The 22,898-nt window shown below is 42.7% G+C and overlaps 1 protein-coding gene and 1 long non-coding RNA gene across 3 annotated transcripts in view; one reads left to right on the plus strand and one right to left on the minus strand.

Moving 5' to 3' along the window:
• Positions 1-22,898, plus strand: part of PALM2AKAP2 (PALM2 and AKAP2 fusion) — a 387,246-nt gene that overhangs the window by 30,598 nt on the left and 333,750 nt on the right. The window lies entirely within an intron of this gene.
• The window catches only part of LOC137515421 (uncharacterized), a 67,075-nt gene that overhangs the window by 20,568 nt on the left and 23,609 nt on the right, over positions 1-22,898 (minus strand). Inside the window, exons 2-3 of one of the 2 annotated variants that reach the window (XR_011020533.1) lie at positions 20,784-20,819; positions 1,049-1,192 (exon numbers count right to left, since the gene is read on the minus strand). This is a non-coding gene — a long non-coding RNA (uncharacterized lncRNA). The remainder of the gene's footprint in view (positions 1-1,048; positions 1,193-20,783; positions 20,820-22,898) is intronic. The other variant, XR_011020534.1, reaches the window with a different exon arrangement.

The following is a 22,898-nucleotide window of genomic DNA, read 5'->3' on the forward strand; positions in this document are numbered from 1 at the left end:
TCGTTGATTTCATAAACTGAGGAGTCGGAGTCGGGAGTCGGAGTCGCATGATTTTTGTACAAAATCCATAGCCCTGTTAAGTATTAGACTAAGGAGTCGGAGTCGAGGAGTCGGAGTCGGAGCTATTTTGGGTACCCGGAGTCGGAGTCGTGGTTTCATAAACTGAGGAGTCGGAGTTGGAGTCGGAAGATTTTTGGACCGACTCCACAGCCCTGGTTTTAAGGGCGAGCATGCCTAGTTGTGCACATATAATATTTGATACCATAAAGATTTGATACATTGGTATCCCCTGGGCTGTCACACTTTGTGTTTGATAATTAGAATCAATAGATTCATCATGTAGTCATTACATTTCGTCAAGAAAATACATTTGTAATGTTAACAGCATTTTGCAATCATTGCTATTCCCCGTTTGACATACCAGTTGGGTAATATTGATTGGGATCCACATTTGGCTGTTCACAATCAGTTTATGGACAACTGAATATGAAGAAACGATTCACAAATTAGGAGCATGGTGACAGCAATTTGAAAGTAATACAAAGTTTATATAGGGCAAAAGCTTAAACTGAGAGGTTTACTCCCAAGTATCAGCTTTTAAAGTGCAACCGGCAGTCTAAATGGGAATTATCAGAATCATTTTAAGTTTGCTTAACATTGGTATAATGCACCTCAAGCTTCAGCCTGTTCAATCAATCTTTCTTTCTTTCTTTTTTTTAACCACAAAAAAGGTATTTATTAAGTAGTTAATGGTCACAACAGAGAAGGATTACAATTACAGTAAGAGTCAGCATGTACCATAGATATAACAGTTCCATACAATGCAGAAGAAAGTACAAATGAGTCTAGTAATATACAAGAACACAGTTGGGAATGAAGTACGCAGATATACAAGGGGTATTGGTCAACACAGTGCAATATTGAGTATGAGGGATATTTTAATTTAACACAATTTAGAATGTGATGAAGCATTGCACTGTGCATAGCCCACAAAGAACAGAGTGATTACATAATAAACAGCACTAAGAAAAAAAAAAAAACCACACACCTGGTGATGCGCTTCAGGGCCTATCTTTCCATCTGTCCCAGATCAGCGAGAATTGCTGTGGTCTCTTCCTATGCAAGTACACTCATTTTTTATATGCCAGAGTACTGTCTAGGCGTTTCTTCTACCCCACTATAGTTGGAGAATCTGCTGAAAACCATTTAAGAGTAAACTCCTGCCTTGCCGCAAATAGAGTTTCATTGATAAAAATTTAGTACACGGTTGTGCATCTTCATCTGTTGATAACTCCAACAAACACTTACAAGGGTCAAGAGGGACCGGCATCCCATTATGTCATGCAGGAAACTGACCACCTGTAGCTAAAAGGCTGCCACCGGCGGGCATTCCCATATAAGATGATAGAAAGAGGGATCGACAAGGCCGCATTTAGGACAATTTGCATTGGAGCCAGTCAATCAATCTTTCTTTAGCAATTACAGATGTAGACAATGTTTGATCCAACATATGTTCATTAAAAAAAACAAAATAAAGTGGCACCATTCATACTTCTGTAGCACGGTCAACAAAGACTCATCAACCCTGATTGTACTTGTGAAAGACGCATCTAGCTTGAATCAGTATGTATACAGCTACAGCTTCCCTAATTAAATTGATGGACTTCTTAGCTCCCCTCAGATTGACCTCACTTATAATTAATACAAATCAGTCATCAGAGGGCCCTTCCAGAATCGAATAACCACCATAAGTTTTAGTCCCACTGGATTGCAGAAGGCAGTATTTGGGACATTATACGTCACCACATGGACCTATCCAGGACAGTTCATGTCATTTAGGGTTGTGCCATGATACTAAGATCTTTACTTAGACGTTTACATACATAACAATATCTCCACAGATCCAACAAAAGCTGAAGAGGTCGACACTGTATTCATTCCTCCATCTCATTCTTATGTGTATTTTGTTTTAAGGGTTGTAGTTACAGTGTATTCCTGTGATTATCACCACCACTGTGATGTTGTACAGATCTAGTAACAGGCCCAAGGGCCAAAAAGCTGGCAAGAAATAAAAGCTGACAAAAGTAAATTCTTGTCTAGAAATGTAACCGACAGTACTTGGCCTAAAATGTTAAACTGATTGAACAGACTAAGCAAAGACAAAGAGTTGTTTACTGCATGATTTCACACATGAACCCTTAAAGCTGGCTAGCAGCAAGAGAATGCAGGACTAAAAGCAGGAGTGCCCTATATTTAGGGTTGTCTTATTATTGTCATATAATGTATTTATTGTCTATAATAGAAAAAGACCACAATTTGCTCGTATATGGGACAGGCCTATTGCAGGATGAGGGGTAGAATTTAAAGTACTGTATGCAAGTTATGCATTTTATTTTACAATTGTAAATGAGAAAAGCCATGCAACCCTTATTTTATTCTATAAGGGACTTCAAACAAGCACATTGGTGCTGCTCTGCCCATACAATTGTGTGAGCGTGTTCACACACCTGCATTGTGATAGGTCACGTTATCCTAACGTGCTGTCCACAAAGCATTTTTGGATAACATACTGTATGTGCTTTTTATTTGCAGAATGTGTGCTGTGTTTTGCCCTCACTGTAGTGCAGGTGTTAGGGCGTTGTGCAAGGCCCTTCTTCAATTCACCTTTTTTCCCAAGTTTTCTCTTGGGTGATATTTTAATAAAGTGCCTTCAAAGTCACCAGGAAGCAAGAAAATACTCAGAATAATTTTGGCAGTACTTTTTCACCTACTTGTTGGTACTTTTTCAATTGCAGAGATCTAAAAAGTTATTTTATATGGAAGATGAACAATTATCTCATAGGAGAAAACTTAAGAGAAATAGTGTATTGGGTCAGAATCAAAGTGAATTGAATAAAGGATTTAGGGCCCATTCACACCTAAGCGATTAGCAGGCGATTCTCACTTCTTAAAGTGCTAGTGCTTTGTTACCCTATGGCAGTGTTCTCACTGCTGCGATTGGCGCGGATCGTAGGCGTTTTGCAATTAGCGCCAATCGCAAACGCGTTACCTGCAGCAGTTTTTACAGCGATACTGGAGCGATCACGATTAGCCTTCATAGAGGCGCAAATTGCGATCGCTCCAAAAACGCAAATTTGTCCAGTGATTTTTCCATGGTAAATCGCAGAAAAATCACCCGCGCAAAATGCTAACACTAATCGGTAGTGTTTATTGATTTTAGGTGTGAATGGGCCCTTAATCTGAGCATATACTAAGCTCTTATGAGCCTTGATTAATCAATTTCTCTCACTCTGCCCTCCCCCATTAGTGTTTTTAAACCTTTAACCCCTTCATAATCCCAATCAGCCCCATTTTTACTGGTCTTAAAGCAAACCAGAGATGAAAAAGTAACATATTTATACATAACTGGGGCTTCCTCCAGCCCCATAAGCTTGGATCACTCCCACGCCGCCGTCCTCTACTGCCTCTGTCCGCCGGTACCAGGTCCCGTCACTTCGGCCAGTCGACGCAAGCGCAGTGCGCTCCCTCCGTGCTGCACAGGCGCATGCGTACAGAGCCGGAGGGAGCCCCTGCGCATGCGGAAGACTGTCCGCGTCCAAGGGAAGTGACGGGACCCGGTACCGACGATAGAGGCAGCGGAGGACGGCGGCGTAGGAGTGATCCAAGCTTATGGGGCTGGAGGAAGCCCCAGGTATGTATAACATATTTTTTACATTTTCAACATACGTTCTTCTCTGGTTCCCTTTAAGCTCAACAAACACCATACAATCTTGGTTGTACAGATTTACCAAATCTATGTAGTATAAGGGCCAACATATTGAAAATACCTTGAATGATTGATTGGATAAGCTCTTATACTACATGAAAGTGGTAAGATTGAACAACCAAAATTGTATGGTATGTGTTGAGCCTTAGCTTTTCTTTCCCTCCTTTCTCTCTACTATTTCAAAAATAAACTCTTTCTTTCATTTTATTTTCACCCCCCACCAACTCTCCACTCACATTTATCACTACATTAATCTTGCTTATTGGCTGTTCTTGTCTTTTGATCTACCAATCCTACCGATGTATTGTATGATCTCAGCTACATACTGTACTACAATAAAAAATGGTGAAAAGGCTGTACTTGAACTAGCCATAGTCAGTTTATTGCAATGTGCTTGGGGATTAAAATAAAATTATATATCATATATACATATATACAGCAGATATGAATGAATAAATATTTTTAGTTAATAAAAACCATAAAGAAATGTTTAAAAATAATTTGCAAAAAACTGTTGTTTAGTCCTAGCAAATATATACACTGTATATGTCAAGGGGTACTTGAGATTACGGTATGTTATTGATAATACGGTGTACTTGACAAACACTATGTTTCATAAAGAAGTACATCCTGTGATAATGTTGAGAAATACTGTTCTAGGCCAAATTTTCCTAAGCCCCTGCAATGTGCAACTTCTATCCAAAGTTTAAACTCTCTTATTATGCTTTGTTACTGGAAAATTTTCAATTAAAACAATTTAAAATGTAATAATGAGCATTGCCTTAAAAAAGCTGCTGGCAACAATGTCCTTATTTTCTGTCCTTTTTCAGTCCATCAAGCTCCATTTGGCGCTCTGAATGGAGATACATAGTCTTGTATGGACCCGAGGAAGTGGGCAGGTCCCATGAAATGTGTTGTCTTTTTATTGGTGTCTAACAAAAATCTTAACCTCTTATAATGTGCTAAATAAAAACAAGGAACACCAAGAGCCCCAATAATGTAATATGTACTGGTAAATAGTTACTAGATAGAGTAAATATCAATACTCACAAACCAGGGTTACCATTAGGCAACCACTGTAAAGGCAGGTGGGGAGATTTTCCTGACCCCACTCAGGAATAAGAAGTCGCTCTCTGTAGATGAGAAAAAGGGGGTTCAACCCTCCACCCAGGGTGGACTCAATATTATGCAGGAGAACAGAGGCGCCAAGAGGATAAAAGGAAGCTAAATGAGCTTAAAACCCAAATTCTTGGTAAATAGAGCAGGTAGTGGTGGACTTACCTCCTCCAAGTAGACACACAACGACTGTAGTAAAGACAGTCAACATATTTTATTTATGAACTCCAAATCCTGCTTCATCAGGCAATAACAACGGAGCAATAGCAGATGTGGTCAGTAGAAGAGCCAGGCACCTCTGGCTCTTCTACTGACCACATATGCTATTGCTCCGTTGTTATTGCCTGATGAAGTGGGATCAAACCTGTGAAACGCGTTGCATATTTGGAGTTCATAAATAAAATATATTGACTGTCTTTACTACAGTCGTTGTGTGTCTACTTGGAGGAGGTAAGTCCACCACTACCTCCTCTATTTACCAAGAATTTGGTTTTTAAGCTCATAATGTGCTAAATGTTTCTATTACTGTATCTACCTCCACTCACTACATATAGTATCACAATTGTGGCGCATCCTCCCATCTTGCATTGTCTCCTCCCCCATCCCAGGGGTTACCTCTGCGACTATATCCAGTGGTCTTTTTTTTTTTTCTGGAGTGTGGCCCTCGTTGAACCAACCAAGTCATCATAACTGCATGGAGGTGGTCTTTCTCCACATGTCTGAACTTGTAGTTGCCTAAAGCATCCCATGTTCGTGAGTAGTATTTATATCTTAACATTTCCCAGAAATACTACACTATTGACGCTCCTGGTGATTTTTGTCTCATTTTCTTCTCGGTACCTTGGTTTCCGAACCTGAAATTCATCTATCGGACTTCCCAGAATAATATTTAATCAAACACAGATTTGTGAAACAGAAGATTTTAAGCTTGCTTGCACCACACATGTCAAAGCATTCCTGTTGCTCAGAGGGACTTATGGATAAGTGAGGATGGACTTTGATGATCTGTTCAACTGTACAAACATTTCATGAGATCTAATGAGGTAATAGAAAAAATGATTTCATCAAAGTGGATATAGTTGGAGAGGGCCTTGTCCAGCTCCATCCACCAATGTCCCAGCTTTACCACATCCTTTAGGCAACATCAGAATTCTTTCAGGTTTAACCTGAAAGCTAACTAAACATAAACCTCTAATCATAGTGCTGAATGTTCTTCATTATGTATAAGAAAATGAAATGTGCACTTCAACTATTGCTCTTTATTAATCCCACTTGAATCCCTTTATAATAAAATACAAGTATGGCAGTTCTTGAAAGATTAAGGTTTTAATTCTGTTCTTTACCCACAATAAGCCTCTCTTTGTAATTTTCCTGTAGAGTTATGGGAGGCTTAAACCTGGCCTGTGGTAGATCATGACTGTGCAGATACTTGACTTTCCTTGTTCCTTACAAATCTGGAAATTGCAGCAGGTATATTTAACCTTTATCAGGGCTCCCTCACCTAGGGGTGTTTGTTCGGTGGTTGTAAGTTTTACTGGAATGCATGACCACCATGCTTATGTCAGGTGCAGCACTGACCCTATTCAATTACACTGTGTTGTGCACAAAAATGTGTTCAGCTTTGGGATAAATTCATTCCTCAGCAGCACAGCACTGAGTGGAAACATTAGACATTGCTGTCCTTGCAGATCACAGACTGGGAGCATTGCAGGACCTGTAGTGTGAACAAAGCCATAGGACCTGAGCAAACTGTAATTTTGGTGATTGGCTCAAAGCAATGTGACTATCATTGGGTAAGTATAACTGTGGAGTTAGATTTTGCTAATGATTTGGCCTTTACCATCTTCAGGGCATTCCACAACTTCACCACTAACAGCAAAGATTAATTTCCTTACATTATGGTAAAATCTTCTTTTCCACTAGAGGCTAAAGGCGGTGAATTCACCTCCTGTCAGCTGATCTCATGCACTGGCTGCTAGCACTGGACATGGGTCTTGGGTGGGTGGGCGGCCACCCTATGGAGATACATCTAAGCAGAGTTGTTGGCAGCCTCAGAAGTGGCATGCTGTGTTTTTTACCGCCAGGTAAAACCACTGTCAAACGACGTTGCACATGGTGTTACAGCCATTTAGCTGCATTGAATTGCAGCCTGAAGGTGCTGGTGGCCGACAGTTGGGGGGCTGAGCTGTCCAACAAGCGCAGTTCAGCCACCCATGGAAAGAGGCCTTACTCCCTGCATATATCCCCTTGTTCTGCCTATTGCCCTTGAGATCATGGGACTGGTTTTAATAGTTTCTGTCTATAAGGATAATTAAAATCACATCCAAATCATTTTTTGTTAACGTAGACTCACTTTCTATAGATCTTCCTTGGAATGTAGGTCCTCATCCTTTTCATGACCTTAGTTGATAACCTTTGCCCTTTTTTATACGTATGTTTTACACTCTTACGATGCAGAGCCCAGAAATGTAAAGTTGTAATAAATGCACTTGTAGTGCACTTATAAAATTGTAAAGCCCTGAGTTTTGAAACACACAGTAAAGAAACATTCTGCAGTGATGCACCTACCAACAGTAAAGATGGGGTACATTTCAGAAAGTAAATCAGGGTGAGGAAAGATTTTACAATAGGGTGAACACTACCTACATAATTTATAAAGTAATGTAAAAAATAAGCAATTTATTTATTATGCTATATTGAGTACAGTTCATCTTTAAGCTATATCTGTGCTGATTTATGCTTTAGTAATCTGTCTCATACTTTTCCCACTACAAGTAAACATTGCTTGTGTTTAATTATCCCTTTGTACTGTTAAGTTCTTAAGGGGCCCATACACTGGAAGATTTCAGCCATCGTTCAACGGCCGATTCGACCGCTCTGATCGAATCGGCTAGAAATTGATGTAGCAGGAAGCATGATCGATCGATTTCCGACCGATTTTGATCAATTTGTTCGACCGGTCTGGATGGAAAATCTAGGTCGATCGGCTGCTGGCAACAGATTGGTGGCCCATAGAGTTGCATTGGATTGAATGGTGCAATAATGCATTTTCGATCGATTTTCAATAGGTTTTATTCTGAAATCGATTGGAAACCTGTTCCTTGTGTGTGGCACACATCAGATACATTCCTGTCAGATTCGACCTGACAAGCATCTGACAGGAATCTACCTGATGGTCGAATTTGCTGCATATCTATAAGTGTATGGTCACCTTTACTGTAGGTGCTTGCACATTACTGCGGCCATACAAGTGCTAATTCATTAACCACTTGAGGACCGCAGTGTTAAACCCCTCTAAAGACTAGGCCATTTCTCACTAAATAGGCCACTGCAGCTTTAAGGCTTCGCTGCAGGGCCGTCCAACTCAGCACACAAGTGATTCCCCCCCCCCCCCCCCCCCCATTTTCTTTCTGTTGGTGGGGTCTGATCTGATGTTTATTTATTTTTTTATAAATATTTGTTTATTTTTTAAATAAATATTCCTATTTTTTTGTTTTACTCGCCCCTCCCCCCCCCCGCCAGCCAATCAGCGTGATCAGCTGTCAGCCTATGACATCCCTTCAGCCTATGACAGCCGATCACTTCCCTGCTTCTGGAGGGGACAGCCATGTCACACGGCTGTCCCCAGTACAGCGCTGCCTTACAGCGCAGTGCTGTACAGCAATAAAAGGAGGCGGTTTCGCCGTCTAAAAGTCTCCCAGTGGCAATCGGCGTTGGGAGACTGAAGAAGGAGCAGAGCTCCGCCATCAGAGCGGGGATGCGCGTGCATCGGTGCGCGTGATCACCCGCAAACAACGCCCCAAGGACCTTACGCCGATCGGTGTTAGGACGTCCTGGGGCTGCCGCCGCATCCACGCCCGTCGGCGTGACGCGGTCGCAAAGAGGTTAACCTTTCAGTAATCCTATTGTGTTCTGATATGATCCAGGTGAGGGCTGCAAACTTTGACATCTAATTGCAAAAAATTACAGCCCAGGATTGATATATCATTTGTGTACTCAGATTTCCTCCACACAGAGTAAGGTCGCCCCATAAAAGTGTTACCGGCGGTGTCTAAATCATGGTCTTATGTCTGTGGTGTAACAAGTTCTGTTGCACACAGGCAAAGCTATTGTAGCATATTTCTGAGCAGGAAGAAAGGAAAGCAAGTACTGTATTAGGATTGCTCAATAGACATATTTTGATGTTGTAATAATTACATCTCAAATCTCAATTCAAAATTCTTTTCATAATAATAAAAAGGCTGTTTGGCAGATTTTGTGCAGATATGAAAATCCGCAGGGTCACTCAAAATTCCTCCACATCACAGTGGTGAATTTGAAAGCATTGCTGAGTTTGGTTCGGTCTGGGGCACTGATTTAGGTGGATACGACACAGCTGCAATCCAGCTGTGTTTAATTTTCAGTAGAGGAACTGGGCCCCTTTGTCTACATCACTGTGGCACCAGGTCATCATTTGGGAAAACTGCAGTCTGGCTGTGCACAGGGACTGCCTGTCTGGAGGTCGTTGCCCATTATAAGGGATGTAATTGCTTTATGTTTATTACACTGCACAAAGAATTATACAGTATACTGAGCAATTGATCTGAAGGAAAAGGAAAATAACCATTCATTATCGAAATAATTATCACTATATAACTTGATTTCCATAGCAACCTGCCTACTGGCAGTGGATATATGATTTTCTTAAAGCAGACCTATACCTGAAATCACATTGTACATGAATTACCCAAGCTCAAAACTGCTTTGTCATTTTGACAAAAAAAACACAACTCTTTCTTGACTGTGAACGTTAAAGTGAATCTGTGATAAACTTTTACTCATTGCATAATTGTGCCCCTTACATATAGTTTATAGGGCATTCATCAAGCCAAATACTTTTCATTTTTGTTTTAATACCCTTATTCACGATAAACTAAACAAGCCTCACCAAAAGCTCCTCCAGCACCTATGCATTCTGAGTCCCATGTAGCAAGTGCTCATGGGAGCTCAGTCTGGGGAGGAGGAGGCTTTTCCCGAAGGAGGAGAAGGAGGCGTTACCAGCCAGAGATTTCAGATGCAAGGGGGCAGAGAGGGGAGGAGAGAGGAGTGGAGTTTTCACAGGCTGAGGGCTGGAGATGTAGAGCAGTTTGCCTGTGTAATGATGACAAGCAGAATATGGCTGCTGTCATTGTATCACAGGAAGAAATAATCATATAATGTTGAAGCTGTTTGCAGCTAGATTTGCTGTGTAAACTATCTAAACTTTAGATAAGATATACAGACAAGTTACTTGTTATAGTTAGTTTTTCATCTCTTGATTCGCTTTAAAAGGAATGTTAAGGAATATAGAACAAAACCAGCGCAAGAAAAATTGCAGCAGAACAGTTGCAAAAATGGAGCAATTGTGCATGGACATTGATTGATCGACTGGGCAAATTTCTGCACATATAGTGCACCAGATTTGCTTCAGTGTTCTTTGCACTGGTTGTGATAACTCTGCCCCGTTGCACCCAAGTTAAGCCTGATACACACCTTCAAGTCTAATTAGCCAATGATTGACCAATTCTACTACCATGAGGGTCAACAGATTTTGAATACTATGAGCAGATTGTGTAGGTAAACTCTCATACTACATGGTGGTGGTAAAATTGCTCAGTGATTGGCCAATAAAAATTGAAGGTGTGTACCAGGCATTAAACTGGTTTGAGAGGCTTGATAGTTATTTGAAGTGAGATGCAGGGGTTTTGTTTTGTGACACTATCAAGCAGATATTTAAAGACTATCTGTACTATCTGTGCACCACTGTGCACAAATGTTTTTGTGCAGGTTTTCTGCTCAGAAAACCCATTTAAACAGAACCCATGTTATGAATGGGCTAGTTCACACTTCAATGCATTTTTACATGCTTAAAAAAAATCTGACATCCTGCAGCATAATTCCACATACTTTGTGCAGTTTTTCTATTAGCTGCTGTGAACAATCATGCACATTTTTCTACATAAAAACACACATGGGCCTCGATTCATAAAAGCAGTGCGATAAAAACAATCTGGGAGGGAAAATACCGCATTCCGTATTTTAGACCTTTGTGTGCTAATTCATGAAGATTTTCACAGCTGCCTTTGAAGTTCAGTAAATTACCACAGCCCATTGAGCGGTACAGCAGAAGTGTGGCGATATCTCTCTGTTGTTACAAGCTGTAATTACGGTTCCCTGCACAGAGCTGCAGAGACTTCGGCTCCCTGCACAGATGACTCACACAGACTTCGGCTCCCTGCACAGATGACTCACACAGACTTTGGCTCCCTGCACAGACGACTCACACAGACTTCGGGTCCCTGCACAGACTTTTGGCTCCCTGCACTTTGCATTGTTAAGACCTCACCAGAGGTGTCGGTAACTTGTTAAGACCTCACCAGAGGTGTCGGTAATTATCGTCTGACTTACCACTTGTTGAAGGCTTTATGAATTGACATTTGCTGACAATTTACTGACATGTGTTGGAGGTAAATACAGCCAAGTCTGTAATTTTCCTCACTGCTCAGTATTATCAGTTTTTCATGGGGTAACAGCCTTTATGAATTGACACTTTGCTAAGTGCTCGGGAAAGTCTGCTGTTTTCAGCATTACTGCATGTGGTAATGCCTTATGAATTGAGGCCATGGTGCGCATAAAACCTGTACAGAAAATTGAGAGAAGTACGACTCCTGCCTGAGTGATCAACATAAATGACAGTTTGTGTCATATTCCCCAACCACCCTCCATAGAATACAGCTGCCTCCTTGACTCTAGACAAGTAGCAATTGTACACCGATTCTTTCTAAAAACGTCACTTGTAATGATTAGGGTGACAGCAGTTGAGTATCTGTACAGACCTATAGCAATAATATGTTAATAAGTAGATTGCTCCATAGCTACCTATCTAATCACAGTGTAAAACAATACGAGGAAAGAGACAGGATGCACTCACTAACAGTGTGTTACTTTATTGTGTATAGTAACGCAATAGACGTGCAGTCCTATAGGAACAAACAAAGGTGGTCAGGCAGGCAGGCAGATGGGTACTGGAAGATGAACCAGAAGAGCTAACAGCTGTTTGGGGGCTCTTGACGCTTGATCAGATCAGATTTATATCTAATTACAACACCTCCTATTTGTAAACAATGGTTGACTCAATCAGTGCAGACTGTGATCCATAAATGAGGAGCTATCACAGTGGTACTGTATGTCTCCATTCATAAATGACAGTCTAGCACACTCAGGGCATGGGGATAGAGCCAGGCAGTGGATACAGTGACTTATATTATTAGTGCCCAGGATTATGCTGGACAGTGAATAAAGGGAGAGCTTCTCCTCCACTGTAAGCTTGGGGCACACTAATGTATTACAACACACTGATTAATCTTTGTATACAAGTTGATATTTTTCTTTGAAGGATTGACCCTAATCCTTGACTAACAGCTTTCTAACTGCTGTGGCAAACACTTGTCAAATGCCTGACCACTATTCTAGCCTCTAGACTATGACAGTGTTATGTGCATTTTCTTGCAGTTTGTTTACCGAATGTTAAGCTGGACAAATCCACAAATCCTAGCAATACAATGATTTTACAATGACTGAAGGTGAATGACAACAGCAGTGTCCTGCAGTGTCCTGCAGTGTATACATTTTAAAATGTACCTGTGAGAAAAAAACTTGTTTCATGAGTGCTGGCCCGCTTCCTCATGTCAATACAATTGTGCCTTTAAAGCAGTGAATTGATGTGAGCGCCTCTCTGGATAGTCCAGAGACTTCTCATTCTCCTTCACTCCACGGATCCAGGCAGTGGTGGGTCCCTCTGAACATATTTGACAAGAGCTTGTCAAATATGTATGCGCCGCCAAGCTCACGTCCATGTACAAGCGTGGCCAAACTGTGCAGGTGTGGGAATGGCTCACTCCTACACAGTAGCACTGAGCTGCTTGTGTGCAGATTTTCCTTCTGTGCACAAATGTTTCCATGCTACTGAGGTAAGTATGTAACTTTTGCAACTTTTAGTTTAGTAATGGTTTTCTTTAAAGAGGATACTTTTCTACAGTGTGCCAGTAAATTGTTTGCTGAAGAATTTATTTTCCTCATTGGTTCCTGACTGAGTGGTGACCTGAGCGGTGGGCAATATATAAGCTTGGCAGATAAGTTTTGTGTCCCTAGGCTTGAACGAAGGACAAGAGGGCATAATCTTGGGTATGGAATAAAAAAGTTTTTTGTCATCTATGTGGTTAAAATGTGGAATGTATTACCACAAAAAGAAGTTATGGCAAATGTTATATCCGTATGCATTTAAAGGGGGATTAGATGTATTCCTTGCATTAAAGGACATCCATTGCTATAATTACTAGGTAATTCCTGGTGGTGTTGATCCAAAGATTTTTTTCTGACCATCTGCCATCTGAAAGCCTTAAATTAAAATGTAATCCTTCAAATTATTTATTTTTTATATTTTATGGCTAAGGCCCCAGACCGTGTAAAGTGTATTTCGCCTTCCCCTGGATCAACTGGATATGCGAGGGGGCTGGGCATGAATGTACCATATTTTTGGGTTGTACTTCATTGACAAATGTCTTTTTTTTTCAACCAAACTAAGCAACTATCGGTATGTTATAGAAACACTAAATATATGAATGTCTTACATAAGCTTATTATTGACATTATGTTGCTGTTAAATTAAGTTATTCAGCAATCTGATAAGTAGTTTAGGCAGTTTGATTCATTATTGCTTATTGACAGAGTTTCTTTAATGTTTTATTTTTTGGCACTGTTGGATTAGTGTGTAGTAATTATGTTTTCTTTGGACTCAGTATGATAGAACATAAGCCAATGAAAGGATATTTCATATGTTTTGAAAGCATGGTGGGTGGTGACAAGCTAGGATATAAATAACTTGCCGTAACTTTTAGCTAGACTTTTGTTTGCATTACATTGATGTAAGTGCAGTCAGTCTATTCCAGCACTGCCATTCAATGACTAAAAACAGTTATCTCTCATGTCTGCAGACTCTGCACTCACTTTACAGCTGCTTGTTTATTGGAAAGGCTAAAAATACAACTGGAAGCTTTTGAGCAATTACTTAGAATGTAAAGCCCTTTAAATGCCATTGTGTTTATCTAAGGCGTGGGTGGCTCATATCATTTGGGAAGGAGATACTTTTACAGCTTATCTATGCAACTGTGTCATGTTTAAAGTCTTTTCATTATGTCTTTTCCCATTTTCAAATTGATAATACTCTACAGACACAATACTGTACATCTGATTACTCTACACACGCACAGACACACATGATTTTCTTTGTCTATAACAATTGTTAGTGATTGTTTTGGCTGACAATGTAGCATGTGCATGGATTCCCTCTGACAGTGGCAGCCTCCACTGTCTCCAGCAGCCAGTATGGCTGGAAAAGCTTCAGCCAGCTGTGATTGTAGTTCCCAGTACTCATCCTGCTCACCTCCTCCACACTTCCCATTTCCATAGAACAGATTGCCGGAGAGCCAGTGTCTCATGGTGTTGTGTAGCCAAGCGTCGTGCCGTATTAAAGCGAACCTGAACTCTTGCACAGGACAGAAGGAAAACATAGAGAAATGCACCCTGTATATATTTAGAGAGTTTAGCCTGTTTAATCCTCCTCATTTGTGTCTAATCACAAGTTGTAATTTGATCTCTCCCCTGTGTCACCTGACTGCAATGGCAGAGATGGCAGATGAGCCCATTTGAAAGCATAGGATGTTAACTATATATCTGCCTTCATGAATCAGGAAGTAGAAACACTGCAGATTTATTTAAGGATTTGTATCAACAATGTCTAACCATCATTTGGTGTAAACCATTGCATTTCTATAGCAAAGAGCACTTTCAATATACAGCAACTATTCCTAAAACTGTCACCTGGAACAGGCTAATGTGATTCAATATCTATGTAGACCTTTAGGTTCTTCAAGGCTGCAGAGCAGTGGGGAAATCACAAGTGATCCCGCAAACTTGTTTGGATTTGTTTTTATTTGCCTAAACTGTAGTGAAATGGAAAGATCTTTACCTGCTGGATCACCAGGTTCATATGCACAATAATACAGAAGAAGGAAAAAAGAGCTATAGGGCTGGGAGTTTATGGTGTTGTCTGTCTTGATAATGAAGCGATCACATACTCATCTCCACCACTACAGTTATGCTCATAAGGTTACATACCGTGGCACTATGTATGAGTTCTTAACCATTTTTCGTAGAATATGAATGATAACACAAAAACGTTTCTTTCACTCATGGTTGGTGGTTGGCTGAAGCCATTTCTTTTCAAACAACTGTGTTTAATCTTTGTAATTCATAATCACTATACAAACTACCAAAATGACTCTGATCAAATGTTACATGACTTAGAGCCTGAGCCCACTAACACAGTTGTGCACAGTTGTGTCCGCTTTTCAGCATCTGTCACCAGACACCTATCTGCAAATCACCCTCCCTCCCAGCCAGCCCAGCTGCCCGTACAAGTAGCAACAGGCAGACGACTGTGTCTGTGTCCCATCCAAGCGTCCACCTCTCTGCTGCCAGCTTCTGTGTTGCCCCGGCAACACCACTCGCATCCCCCTATTGATTGGCCCGGAGCTCTGCGTGCGTGCCGCTGGGGCTGATGGGGATGGGAGAGTAGAGGATGTATGTGTGTGTAGCTGGAGCTGCTGCACAGTGACACACACCGAGCAGATGTGAGTGGGTACAACTGTGCTGAGGGTGGCAGGAAGAGACTGGGATAATGCTGATCTGTGTTCTTATCAGGATGATCTCCTGTGCTGCACTGATAAAAGCAAAGGGCATGTGGATCTTTTTACCTGTAGTTGTGCACTGTAACATCAAGAGAGCTGCTATATAGGCATAGTAAGGTTTACAGCAGGGGTCTCAAACTCAATTTACCTGGGGGCCGCAGGAGGCAAAGTCAGGATGAGGCTGGGCCGCATAAGGGATTTCACAAAAAAAGTGCTCAAATGTCATTATTAACAGTTTTAATTATTTCTTATGAACATATTAACAGTTTTAATTATTTCTTATGAACAGGAAGTGTCCAGAACATGAATAGAACATTGAGTGAAGATCATCAACAGTTCTTCTGAACATGGCACCCCTTGCATTGATTTTTATTCAAAATCACATTCTCACTGAAGCGATCTTTTTTTCCTATTGAAATGTAACTTACAGTTCGCTTCAGTGGTCCCATACGAGTGATCCGCCGCGTCCCCGCCTCTAAACAAAGGCTGCAGAGCCCCCAAATCGCCCGGGGGGCAATCCGCCGGCATTTCCTGGAAGGGGCAGAGCTTTCAGCTTCAGCTCTGCCCCTCCTGACGTCAATCGTGGCGCATCGCCGCCTCTGCCCGCCCCTCTCACTAAATAGTTTGCTTCAGTGAGATGGATGCGGCGGGGATGCGGATGCGGCCGATTATATGGGAGCACAGAGGCAAAGTATAAGGAAGGTTTTCCCCGCGTGGGCCAGAAAATACTGTATCGAGGGCCGCAAATGGCCCGCGGGCCGCGAGTTTGAGACCCCTGATTTACAGCCTAAGCTGCCAATACATTGCTCTCAGCAGACTCACAGTACAAACAGTTGCTAGTGAGAAGATTCAAAGGTCCTTAGCTTTCATCAGAGCTGCAGGAGATCATCCTGATAAGAACACTGACCAGCAATAAATAGATAAGCAAGTAGATACTGGGCTAGGGGGAGAAAGGAAATAGAACATTTAGTCAGCTTACTGTTTCAAAGTTAAATACTAACTGGTAAGAAGATGGATCCAGCAACATCCCCCATGGACATGTTCTTCGATCCATCTTCCTGTGGGTGACATCACACGGTTTTACACTATGGGCGCAAACGGGAAGTTGAGCGCTCGCTGTACTTTGCACGGAGATTCGCCGGGAATGAGGCAATTTCAGTGTTTGCCATAGGCGCTATTTTGCCCAGATACGCCACTGTCCGTAACATTGATGTGTTGCTGAAAAGCGGAAACAGCTGCACACAACTGCGTTAGTGGGCTCAGGCCCTTAGTGATTTGGCCTGATAACATGCACACAACTTGACCCAAACTGGTTTAATTAAAGGTAACCATCTTCACCTGTGATTTGTTTGCTTGTAATGCATGGGTGTGTATAAAAGGGCAATGAGTTTCTGGACTCCTGTAAGACCCTTGCATCTTTCATCTAGTGCTGCACTGATGTTTTTTGGATACTAAGTCACGGGGAAAGCAAAAGAAATGTCAAAGAATCTGAAGAAAGGGTAGTTAAACTCTATAAAACAGGAAAAGGATATAAGAAAATAGTGTTCAGACATAATAAGGAGATTCTCAAAGAAAGATGGACTGCTGTAACGATTGTGGAATCGTCTCCGTGGTCAGCGCACCAGACGTGCGCTGACGCGGCGGATTTCCTCCACAAGCGTATAATTGAGGACACCCAGGCTAGGTGCTATGCACCCGCAGAGGGCAATTCCCACCGGCAGATGGCGCTGTGGAGTGCAGGCGAACACAGCCGCTGCACAGCCACAGATGCCAAATGGGAATTGTACAGATCCAGGACAAGGTAAAATCAGGCAGGGCTGGATAGCCCACAGGGAACAGAGCAAAGGGACAGAACCAATGTGTGCCCACCAAACTAGCCGCCACCCAGCGACAGTGAACACACAACAGAGGAAACAAAGTGGGAACGCAATCGCAAGATTGGCGATTGCCGATAGAGACACAAGACAGAGCAGGACAGCGCACAAGGGTAGCAAAGGCACAGAAAATCGTACAAAGAGAAAGATAAGGAAAATAACAAACGCTAGCTGAACGCGAACACCGCACTCATTTGCAACAGTGCACGCGTTCGTGCGCGGTCTCCGCGTGTTACACACAACAGGGACAAGCACGCCTAACTAACCAAAGACAGACAAACACGAAACAGAGAACGCGAGCGCTTGCTTAACGGTTACCTCACCGAGCCTACAGCAAGCGTTCGTATCAGACAAGACAGACACACGAAAACAGGGACAAGCGAGAGATAGGATCCACAGCACTAGCGAAAGTGGCTAGCGCGATCCAGGTACAGAGTAGCAGAACAGAAGGATCCACAGCACTAGCGGAAAGTGGCTAGCGCGATCCCAGGAGACAGAACAGAAGGATCCACAGCGCTAGCGAAAAGTGGCTAGCGCGATCCCAGGAGACAGAACAGAAGGATCCACAGCGCTAGCGAAAAGTGGGTAGCGCGATCCCAGGAGACAGAACAGAAGAATCCACAGCGCTAGCGAAAAGTGGCTAGAGCGATCCCAGGAGACAGAACGATCCACAGCGCTAGCGAAAAGTGGCTAGCGCGATCCAAACACAAGACAGACGGAACAGGCAAAACAGATAATGCAATCCTAACTGCACTAGGGAAACTGCCTAGTGCATTCCCACGAATTACACTAAGATAACTTTAACAAACGGGAATGGCTGACACTCCAGGAGTGTCCATCAGGAACAGACCATGAAAGGGAAATGTCCAGCAAAGCATTCTGGGAGCAGAATGCTTTTATAGTGCCAGTCATTAAAAGAAGGCAGGTAAGGGATTTGCATGACTAATGTATGCAAATTCCTCAGCAACACAAGCTGCACAACTGACAGAAGGTCTCCTTTCCAGAGTCCTGCAGCATGCAAACCTAAACAATGGTCAAAAGGCTGCCTGCCTGCGCAGGCAGCTGAGCGGATTCTCACAACTGCATGGTCAAATTGCCAGAAGAAAGCCATTACTATGTAAATGCCAAGTATCCCACTTACAATATGCCAAACAGCACAGAAACAAGTCCATTGCCATAGAACAGAAAGCTTGCCAGTGAGCCAGAGTCCTATGATGATGTGTAGCCATGAGTCATGCTGTATTATTAGATGATCCATATGAATAAACTGCTATTGTTGGGCTTCTCTTGTCCAGCCACCAGTTGATGTAACCCATTGCCTCTCCATAGAAAAGAACAGTCTATTTACCCATATGCAACCAGTTACAGGAATCATTTCTAAAACTGTCACCTGGAATGATCACTAATGTGAGTGAGCGTCTATATGGGACTTTATGTTTTTCATGGCTGCCGAGCAGTGGGGAAATCATGAGTGAAGCAGCAAACTGGACTTGATTTTTCTTGCAATTGCCCAAACTGTGGGGATATGATAAGCATGCCACTTTTTTATCACTTCAGGTACTCTTTAACAAATAAACAGCTGTGTGACTACAGAGGCATGCAGGTGTCTGCGGTGACAAGTTTCTCTAATAAACCAGGTCATCCAATGATGTACATTGAAAAAAAGCTTCTTGTTAGTTCACACTTATGGCCCATACTCACGGGCAACTTCTAGAGCCTGTCGCCAGCACACGTGAGCGTGTGGGCGACAGGCCGGCGACAGCTCCTCGCCAGGTCCCTCCGCGTACACACGCGGAAGAGGGACCTGCGGTGCGATGGAAGCTGTCGCCAACGTTCCTCCTCCCCCCGCCGGAACCTCCGTATACTTCAATGGAGGTTGCTGTCGCTAATCCGCGTACTCACGCGGACTAGCGACAGTTGCGGCGGAGTTGCGGCGGCGACTGTCGCCAGGCGATTGACCGCGCCAATCGCCCGGCGACATCAGCGACGAGCGACGGTTCGGGGTACGCGCCAGTGCAACGCCGCATACTCACGGGCGACCTGTCACTGCAACACGCGCGCGCCGCGTGTTGCGGCGCGACATTTGTAGCCCGTGAGTATGGGCCATAAGGGCTCGTTTCCATATGCGTGCTTTCAGTCGAGCTTATGGAAAAGCGATCGCAGGGACATCAGAGTGCATAGACTGCACTATATGATGTTTCCATAAATGCGCTGCAATTTACCACTGAATCGCAGCACATGGTTGCCTGCATTTTGGGGCGATTATGCCCATGATTCCATTCATTATAATGAATGGGATTGCAAGCGCTGCGCCTGTGGGAGTCACGTGCAATGCAGAACCGTGCTGACACGCGGCTCCTGCGCTACATTATGGAAACAAGCAGTGCACTTCTGTCTGCTTTTTTATCAGCACATCAATGTTACAGATTGATATGCATTGCTGAAAAGCAAACAGAAGCGCACTAGAAGCGCACTCTGCTCTAAGAAGCTATTTTCTTGCAGAAAAGACTTTATGTCTGTAATTCATTGTCAGTAAGGGATATGTTATAATCCAGCTGGGTCCCAACTGCCTTTCGGACAGAAAAGAGGAACACAGCCTAGTTATGTGTATGCCTGACACTGTACACACGCATGTCTATCTCATTATGTCACATGTCATACTTTAATTATTGCACATGGTTACGCAATCCCATTTGACTGGAAGTAGAGATTAAACTGTAAGACCACAAGTTAACTATAATGTACTGGTTGATTCTGGACATACTAGAATTGATGCATACCTCCCAACTTTTTGAGATGAGAAAGAGGGACACTTAGGCCATGCCCCTGCCACACCCCTGATCACGCCCCCATCACACTTCCTAGTCACGCATATGATAAAGATTTCATAAGAAAAATATGTTGTTTTATAAATTAAACTACACTGATCCTTTCCATCCTGGTTCATTTTCCATCATATTAACATTTGAAAATAAGAAATATATCAATTTAAAGGATGGGAAAAGAGTTTAGAGCCAATTAAACACATTTTTTAGTAGAGAAATACATATATTTACATAGAAAGAGGGACGTCCTGGAAGAGGGACAAATGAGGGAGAAAGAGGGACAGGGCCCCCAAAGAGGCACAGTTGGGAGCTATGTTGATGGCATTCCAACAGATTCCAAATATCATGTTACCCTAATTTTAACTGTTCCCGAGAAGATGTCACCAATAATAACAATGACTTTTATTTTTTCAAAAAAATAATAACAATGACTTGCCTTTTCTTTCTCCAGCCTGTGGTGTTCTGTAATGTGCTGTGGATGGTAAATAGCCAGAATTCTCAGTTATGTATTCATATAAATTAGACATTGAAATCAGAGCATGATATTGTGCTCAATTGTCTGCTTCAATAATGACAACAAAGTAGCATAGCTTACAAAGGATAAATAGAATTTTAACCCAAGGACGCAGTGCTGCAAGGGTTTTTCTACTGTCTTATTAATTTGTGGAGCTAATGTAAATTTTCCAGGGCTCTGCTAGAAAGACATGCTGAAGGGATAGAGCACAGTGTTAGTAGTGTGGTAGGAGTAATCTACACCTGTCTGCCTCATTGAGCATGTCTAATTGATTCACTACTATTAGTGTGAGAGGTGTGCTCTGCATGCAGTTCAGTAGAATATGCTGCTCTTTACAAATTATTTTTATTTCAGTGTATAAAGGAAGGTTGAAAAAAGTGCTGCAAGGGCCCACAGGACTCTCTTAAGAGAATGCTATTTAATATCATTGCAAAATATCAGATGTGTTGACTTAAGAATGTTCTGTTTGTATTGCAAGGTCACTGAGATGCTGAGTCTAATCTGCTAAGGTTTGTTCTCTGGGTGGGAAACCACCGGGGATCCTGCTAACCTGGTCTGGATTCATTACAAACTGTCTTCTAATGGCTCGTACCCATTACCCACGCATCAATTTCTTGCGCGATTCTTCCGACCACCGGCGATTTTGTGAGGATGAACCGCTCTTGTGATGTGGGTACATGCGTTTGATTACAGAAAGTTTAGGGACACATGCCAATTACACCCATCACAAAGCATTGGATGTTTAAGATCCCCAACGACTCCCACGCAAAGTACCGTGATCGTTTAACCTCTCATTCGCACCCGTCGTGTGTCATCATGTGTTTCTGCGAGTCAGAAGATGGATTGGGGAACACTCTTCATCGGGTGGCATCGCTGTGAGGTTCCATATTCAGGTGAGCATTCAGCTTAAAGGATACCAGAGCTGAAGAGAGTAGTAAAAATGGCATGCACGTTAAGCTCTTATGATGCCCACCGCTCCCCCCCCCCCGTTTTCCTTCGTACCCCTGCTTGGATACCTAAATGCCCCCCGGCAGCCTCTTCCACGTTGAGCATTAATGCATAGGTGCTGGCCCAGCTGCGTGTGTCATGGGCCTGTGGCCAGGAGCACGCTGCACATGCGCACGACATAGTCGTGATGTCACGCGCAGAGCGTTCCTGCCTGGCTGACCCAGAAGAGGCTGCCGGGGGCATTTAGGTAGCAAAAAAGGTGGATGGAGGAGAACAGGGGGAATGGTGGGCATCAGAACAGCTTACGGTACATACCTGCTCCCCTCCCACCGTTTTGGAACTAGTTCCCTTGTATTTATTGATGATGTGACTGCTGACAAAAGCTGCAGGATGAATTCAGAAGTGTTTCGGGCAATATCATCTGCTCATATTCAGCCAAATGCTTCAGAATTCATTAGACGGTGCTTCACAGTGCAGATGGACAATGACCCAAAGCACACTGCAAAAGCAACCAAAGAGTTTTTGAAGGGAAAGAAGTGGAATGTTATCCAATGGCCAAGTCAGTCACCTGACCTGAATCCGATTGAGCATGCATTTCACTTGCTGAAGACAAAATGAAGGGAAAATGCCCCAAGAACAAGCAGGAACTAAAGACAGTTGCAGTAGAGGCCCGGCAGAGCATCGCCAGGGATGAAACCCAGCGTCTGGTGATGTCTATGCGTTCCAGACTTCAGGCTGTAATTGACTGCAGTGAATTTGCAAGCAAGAATTAAAAAGTTAAAGTTTTATTTATGATTTTTATTCTGTCCCATTACTTTTGGTCCCGTAACAAGTGGGAGGCACATATGCAAACTGTTGTAATTCCAAACCGTTCTCCTGATTTGGATGTAAATACCCTCAAATTAAAGCTGGAAGTTAAAGCACATAATGTTCATTTCAAATCCATTGTGGTTGTGTGTAGAGCCAAACATGTTAGAATTGTGTTGATGTCCCAATATTTATGGACCTGACTGTAAGTGCAGCCAGTACACCCACAGACATGTGGGTTTTGTTCACTATGTCTCTCCTCTCCTCATTCCACAAACTGCC

This window comes from Hyperolius riggenbachi, chromosome 1 (genome assembly GCF_040937935.1).
Source record: "Hyperolius riggenbachi isolate aHypRig1 chromosome 1, aHypRig1.pri, whole genome shotgun sequence".
Lineage (NCBI taxonomy): Eukaryota > Metazoa > Chordata > Amphibia > Anura > Hyperoliidae > Hyperolius > Hyperolius riggenbachi.